Source organism: Triticum aestivum, chromosome 2B, assembly GCF_018294505.1.
Source record: "Triticum aestivum cultivar Chinese Spring chromosome 2B, IWGSC CS RefSeq v2.1, whole genome shotgun sequence".
Classification (NCBI taxonomy): domain Eukaryota; kingdom Viridiplantae; phylum Streptophyta; class Magnoliopsida; order Poales; family Poaceae; genus Triticum; species Triticum aestivum.
Window position 1 is genome coordinate 20,151,415 of NC_057798.1, and position 7,973 is coordinate 20,159,387.

The following is a 7,973-nucleotide window of genomic DNA, read 5'->3' on the forward strand; positions in this document are numbered from 1 at the left end:
AGCAGCACAACAAACCCAAAGAAGAAAGGAAGAAGAAACAAATGCCAACAACGGCAGCTCGACTAAGCGCGGACGGCCCGCCACCACTACGCCCTCCAGAGACACACACCACAGCCCGAGGCTCCGAGTGCCGCGTACCAAGCAGCACCTCCAAGAAGGTATGCGACGTCGACGACGCTGCTGCCCGGACGAGTCCTAGGGTTTCCCCCGGTACGCGGAGGGAAATGGAGAATGGCTACCACCGACACCCTTCAAGAAGGAATGGTGGCACCCGCCGGTGTCACCGCATCGGAGCCGGACGAGCCGGCAAGGATTTCTCCCGCACGCCAAACACCACCGCCCATCCGGAGCCTACCAACCAAACCACCGCCCAGTGCGCCATCGAGGTTGCGCCGCCACCCACGCCGTCTCGCTACGAGCACCAACACGAGGCCGAGAAGACCGGAGAGAAGCGCCACACGCCGAGAGCAGCAGCACCAAGGCCGAGCGGGAGGGAACCACCTCCACCGCCGTCGTGCGAGAAGCCCACGCCTCCGGCACCGTCGCGGTAGCCGACCGGACACGGCAGCGGGGCAAACCAGGCCACCCCTGGCCCGGCCGGGCCCGAAACGAGCCCGCTAAGCCCCGCCCGCAGTGCTGCAGCAGGCTGGCTTCGGCACCGCCAGCCCCCGTCGCGCAACGCCGCTCCCCCGCCGCTCGGGAATCACGCCGCCGACCCGCCCTGCCGCCGGCCCGGCCAAGACCAGATGGGCCCCGTAGGGCCTAGATCTGGGCCGAACTCCGCCGCCAGGACGTGCTGCAGCGCCACCCCGCCGCCAACGACGCCGCCGCCGTCCAGCCGCTCGCCCACCCTGCGACGAGGCACCCCGCCGCCAGCAAGACCGTCGCCGCCGAGGAGCACCCCCCGGCGCAGCTCCGCCCCGCGCCGGAGAGCCACCGGGAGGGGAAAGGCAGGGGGGCCGCCGCCACCAGCGACCCCGGGGCCAGGCCGGCCGCGGGCGCCAGCGACGGCGGCCGGGAGAAGGGGAGAGGGGGGGCTGGAGGGGGGAGAGATCGGGGCGCGGCCGGCCGCCCGCGGGGGCGGCGCGGTCGCGAGAGGGGGAGGGGGTCTTCCGCTCGGTTACTATGATAGGGTAGTCATATATAGGATTAGTTTGATGCTCACCGGTAGAATCAGCCAAAAAAGAAAAAATCCACGCTCCGGACAGGGCCTTTGCATTTAACTCGATGGAGTAGTAATGCTTCACGTAATCTCTCACAAGGGTCCTCGTCGAGGCAGGGTGGAAATGTGTGCTGAAGAAGCACATGATCGAGACCCTTGGTGTGGCTACTGCGCTATATATGCTGCACACTTCTGAACCAATCATTGAAGATCAGCTGCACATTTTTTAACAGGAAAACAAACATTTCAGAATGGTCAAGCATAATGCTTGTGTGTTGAACAAATAATTAAGGAGTTCTATACTGGTAAGAGATCCCCGACATTAACGATGAAGGCTTATAGTGTTGGTGTGATGTCGACCTACCGGTCTTCACGGAGGATCTGGAGGGCGCCAATTTCGTCTTGAAGAGGTATGGTCAGGAAGCCAGAGTCTGATTGCTGGCTTGCCCCAATGGGAAGTTCAGGCTGGGGGCAGGGAGGATAATAGTGGCAGAGTATGATATCTCCTTGGTTTCATTTGACAAGTTAGCCATTGTCGATAAGTAAGGATTAGTGCACTCCAATGGAAGTAGTATCCTTAGGTTCACTCAGTTCAGCTGTGATGTTGCTCATTAACAGGAAATATATAGGTGGTTCCACTCCCACCATGAAAATCATACTACCATACCATCAGTACTAACCAAAGATTACTGCAATTCTAAAAGGAGATAGAGAAAGCAGTAGCAGTAGGACATCGAGAAGAGATAGAGAATATTGCCAATTATTTTTACAAGGCATACAACCTATCAGAAATTCAGAATTCTGTTTCTCTCATTGACAGTTACTTTCTGGAGGGGGCAAGTCAATGGGGGTAGATTGTTGAGAAAGTTATTTCACATGTTTGTCAGGTAAAAAATCCATGAAATTTAGTGTGACAAATTAAACTGACCGCCGTGCTAATTTGGTGTCAAACCGAAGCCGTTTGCACATAAATTGAGTAGTTTGAATTACTTTGAACTAGTTTTTGAGAGTGTGAGATCGAAATTCCAAGGTTTCGTTTTGCACTTTTTTTTTTCTGTAGTTGCGCTAGATATGTGTTGCATCTATCCCCGAATGTTTTGTGATAAGAAAAAAAGGATCTGATTGTTCCAAGCACACACAATTAACTACTGGCACAAAAAATTGCACATCACAAGGTCGACTCATTTATCTAACTAATCATGTGCAGTAGGAGGAATTGAATCAGAGTCAGGAAACCTGCAGAGCACTCACCGGCAGCTGTCCGGCAGGTCGCCGGCGTCCGGCGGGACGGGGGGCCATGCAGAGGTAGAGCGTGCGCCAGTTGGCCGCCCTCGCCGGCCTCGTGGAATCCTCGAACCGCATCTGTCGCTGCTGCCATCGCCGGCTCCGGCGCCCTGTGCCCTGCCACCTTTGTTGTTGGGTGATGCCGGAGGCGACCTAGCCGCAGACGCCGGAGAGGTCGGCCGAGGTATTGTTGACGCCAGAGGCGGCTCTGCTCTGCTCTTCCTCCTCTGCAATTTCTCTCGTCGTGAAGCTATTCTCTACTTCGCTGTCAACTTTCACCAAATAATCAAACTTTGACTGACTGCTAATCTTGATATTACAAAACGCAAAATTGTTTCAAACATGGACTGCAAACCTTGTTTTGGTTTGTACAAGTTTTGAAATTGGACAAAACAGACAGTTAAACATTGAAATCCAAACAAAATTGGTCCCTCAAAACTGTATAATTGATGGAGGATTGCTAGGAATATGACAGTACAACCAAAAAGAAAAAGAAAAGAACAACAGGCAGAATAGATAGAAAGCTGAAAATATTACGAAAATCATGAAATTTCGCATACAAATTTCAAGCCATATAAGGTTGGACCCTCCTCCTTTTTCCGGGCTTGGGACCGGCTATGAATAACATTAAGCGTAAGCTTAAAATTAGAAGCATAGGCGGAGTTCCCCCACCTCCCTCGCCCCTCAATATCCACCCACCGACAGAAACCAAAACAAAAAAAAACTAGCAAATGGTATAAAACCTAGCACCTATACATATTTTTGGAATTTTTTTCTTGGGCCAACATGCCTCTAGACGCTAGAAAGTAAACACAATCTTTTTTTGGCTAAAATGGACACAAGATATTTTTATAAATAAATAAGCAAACTAAAAAGCATAGTAGTAAATATATTCACTCATTTTTTTTGTTGGAGAAAATAAGTTGATCTTGAATGAGAAACAATAAGCACACGCATTAAACTATGAAAGGCTTTTTTTGTGTTTTTTTAATATACTCCCTCCCCATTTTTCTTGCTTAAGCCTAGAAAGAAACTCAACTACTAGTAGCGAGCGAATACTTTTTTTTTTTCAATTTTTTCATATACTTTTCTCCTTTTTTCTTTCTCTTTGAGCCAAGAAATAAGCTCACGGAGTGAGTCTTTGGTCGATGCTACATCCGTCGATACGCATCATATGTTTTGCAGATGTGTGTATCCAATAAACAATGGCACACTATTAAAAAAAAGTAGTGTCAGAAGGTATAACATGGCTATATGAATAAGTGTGGGAAAGAAAATATATATGTAGTACACAGTTTGCAATCTTTAAACGAATAACATTTTAACGGGACACCAAACTGTATCTAACCTGCAGGTCTTCACTCCGACTCTTCATCCTCGCTGCTGTCAACGCCCTTGGTGTAGATATCCTCATCACGAGCATCTAAGCAAGGAAGGAAGAAAGAAAGGCCGGTCAGTGATTCAGTAACGACAAGCATGCATGCATGGAACGGAAATGACGTATTACCTTCTGGTATGTACTCGTCGAAGTCGATGCGATGGGTGGGACGCTTAGGATGGGCGCGGAGGGCCTTCTCCAGCGCAGCCTTCGCTTGCTTGGCCTCCCCGACTGTCACTCCCGAACGGTGGAAATCGACAATGACCTTCTGAAGGGCCGGCAGGTTCTCCATGCCAACGTCAAACCAATCGCCACCGTTGCCAAGTGTTTCCTCTTTTGCGGCTAGCAAACTCATATAGAGCACAACTAGTTCGGCCTTGGGCAAAGCTCCTGGCTGGAACAATATTTGGCTCGGTGACTTGGAAACCAAGAAGAAATTTTCCAAACAACGGAACCCCTCGGCGCCAACGACTAGTGGCCTTTGGTTGTCGCTCGCTAACACGAGATTCCGAAGAGCTGGAAACTTTTCAAGGAATCTCAGATCCTCCTGTCGCACAACCCCTACACTTATGACTATCTTGGAGAGTTGTGACAGATGATAGGGATTCCATGCCGGTAAGGTAGATAATCTGATGCCTTTGTGCATGATAAACTCCCGGAGACTTGCAGGGAGCACCCAACATTCCCCGGGGAGATCCATTGAAACATCACGCTCACACTTGGCACTAATTTCTACACACTGGATCTTTGGCATTTTCCTTAGTGATTCCACGAAAGCTTGCACCAGCTCCAAGCTCTCAAATTGAATATTGAGCTCCCTCAGTGTGTGCATGTCGCCCAACTCTTGCACAATGCTTACAGAGCCAACTTTGATCTTATTCAACACTTCCATTAATCTCAGCTTTCCAATACCATCTGGAAGCTGAAACCTCCCACCATTACTACGTAGGCACATCAACCTTGTGAGCTTAGTCACAGTCGACGGCAGCCTTGTACAGCCAGGCAAAATCAACACCTTCAAAAACTTCAACTTCCCAATCTCTTCGGGCAACTCGGTAATTCCACGTCCAGATAAACGTAGGTACCTAAGTGAAGTAAACGCCCCAGCTCTTGAAGGTTCAGATGGTCTTCCTTAGTACCACAATATTCATCCAAATCTAACACACGCAAAACAAAAAAGCTCGAGAATGGTGGCATTAGATCAATAGCAGGTGCAAATGTAACAACAGACCTCACTTGTCCTATATTCTCACATCTCAGAGGCCTGGATTGACCTTCTTCTTTTCTACCATTTTGGAGGGACAATCTACGGACAATGCCCTCTGAAAAAATGGTATCACCAGTACCACTCACTATGGTAACAAAGTTCTCTTCTCTTGACAAGGAGCAAATTAGATCAAGTACACTATCGTGTACGCGGCAAGCACGTACACATCCAAAATAATCATATACCGGCTGGATCAAGCTTTTGTTCACAAGCTCATTGAAGTAAGTTTCTCCAACCTCAAAGAGACTAGTATTTGCTCTTCCACATTGGACGAAGCTTTCAGCAATCCACATCAATATCAACTGATCTTTCATGACCTCGCGATCTTCCGGAAACATGCCTAGATACAATAAGCATGTCTTCAGATGAGGACGAAGGTCATAATAGCTAAATGATAGTATCCTCATCATCTCATCTACACTGGGGTACTTCAGTAAGTCCACGACCAATAGACTCCAGCAAAACATGCCACTCATCCAGTGAATTTGTTTTCTGACCACTAGCCAGAACACTAGCTATTGTAATGGTGGCCAATGGCACACCACCACATTTTTTCAATATACCTGCAGACACTTCATCGAACCCACGAGGACATCCACTCTCTTGAGCAAATATACGTTTAAAGAACAACATTTTGGAATCATCATCACCAAGAGGTTTCATTTGATAAACTGAATCATTAGCAGACGAGCAGCAAAATTTTGATACACTAACTATGCGAGTAGTCGTGATAAGTCGACTGCCAAAATCATTACTATTAGCGAATGCATAGTTGATATCTCTCCACAATGTTTTATCCCATATGTCATCAATTACGATGAGGTACCTACATTAATTATTCATAAGTACACATGGTAGGCTTCAAAGGGTCAATTTAAAGATTATCTAGCATTATGAACATGAGATAATAGTTTGGAAGGAACAATGTAAATAGTTAAGATGCAACAAGCAATGAACCACATAAAGGAGGGATGAACCAACCAACGGGTTAATGACCATGTCACAACGGAAATACATATAGGTCCAAACATCCTAGTATTACCACGACGATCCGCAATATTTTCAGGTAAAAGAGGATGTATTGCGAAAAAAGTGCATATGACCATTTGTTGGCGCAATTCAATTTGGAGTACCATGTAATTTGTAATATCGTATATTTAAAGTGGTAAAAGTGGTATAACTCATGCCTAAGAGGTATATATGACACAAGAGTACATCTTCTGGCCCGGGTGGAGAGAAAATAGATGGAGCTGGCAGTAGGGAGGGGTAAAGGTTCAAGGCAGTAGGGAGAGGAGCATGTGAGAGATAGAAACAGAGGGGAGTTGTTGTGATCAGTGTTTTATTCAAAGTTATAAATAGCGGGCTATGAAAAATAGGAGCATATCTTGAAATCAGCAATAGCGGTGCTAAAGCAGAGTTAAATCAAGCTATATCGGGCAATTGTACATGGATTCTATTTAGCGGCATCCTACTCAAACCGCTGTGGTTGACCTATAGACCGCTATTCAAATCTTTGGTTTTACCGGAGGTCCAAATAATGTCTTTCCACATGACCTCTTAGAAAATACTTTATTTTTTAAACTAATTAATAATAATAAATTAAGTTCTCCATAGGGATTATGCTATTAGATGTGTCATAAAAAGTGGGTTGTTTCTATTTTTATATGATAACTCACTTCATAGTAATGTAAAATAATCGGTTAGAGCTGCTCATTGGACAGTATTCAAAATACTAAATCTCACCCAATTTGCACATTATTGCTAAAATACCATAGAAAATCATGAGCAAGAGATGATATGTGCGTACCTCTTGTCTGCCAGACCTTCTAGGAGTAGCTCGATGAGTTGTCTTTCATTCAACAAGATGAATTGACTTTCATTAATGCCAAGATCATCACGGATTTTCTTCATATTACGGTCAAGAAGGATGTCTATGAAAACCTTCCTTGCTTCGGCATTTCGACCGACAGAAACAAAAGCACTGCAACTGAAATCTCCTTTAATCTTGTCATAGACCGTCTTCACAAGAGTGGTCTTGCCCAATCCTCCGAATCCCACAACAGAGACAATCTTCAACTTTTTGTTGGACATGTCGTCCCCCTCCAAGAGCAAATTCATTAGCTCTTCATCCCTTTTTCCAGCAATGCCAACCAGCTCTGTCGCTTCCTTGTACAGAGCTCCAAGACGAGGGTCGATAGAAGTCGCGGTAGGGAGGCTGGCGACAATACCGTCGACATTGTACATTGTTCGCCTTTTAGCAACCTCTTGGACTTGTTTATTGATGTCCTCGATCGTGTCGGCGATCTCATGGCGAGCCTTCCCCTTGGTGAACAAGCCAGCCATCTTCTTTGTGAGCCGCTTCAGCTTATTAGAGTTTGCTGTAGGCTCAGAACCCTCATGGAGATGCACCAGGAACTTGTCGACGACATCCTCCATGTCGAAGGACAGCTCCCTCACCTCCCCTGCCCAGTGCTTGACCTGCCGGTCCAGCCGCTCCCGTGGCACCTCCGCCACCTTGCAGAGAGCGAGGTGCATGCTCTTCATCTCTTTCTCAAGAGACTTAATACCTTCCCTGACGCTACTCGGCAGCTTGTACTCCTCGCGGAGGACCTCGAGCAGCTTGGGGAGAAGGGTGCCCATGGCGCCCGTTGCCACATCCATGGCTCCCTTGCTGGTAATTGTTTGGTGTGTTTTTTGGTGGATAAGCGCACAGTGGTTAATGTATGTTTGGGTGTGCAGAGTTGTTGTTCTTTATAGGAACTCGGCCGGCCAGGAAAGTCCACAGTCATGTCCATATTTTTCTAGAATGCTTGTACTCTAAAGCATCTTTAAGTCGCCGAGCGCAGCTCCCCGTAACGTGGCGGTGATAACGTGCATGGATT

The 7,973-nt window shown here is 47.2% G+C and overlaps 1 pseudogene; it reads right to left on the minus strand.

The window, feature by feature from the left end:
* Positions 1-3,804: 3,804 nt before the first annotated feature.
* On the minus strand, positions 3,805-7,752 carry LOC123038800 (disease resistance protein RGA5-like; annotated as a pseudogene).
* Positions 7,753-7,973: the final 221 nt, after the last annotated feature.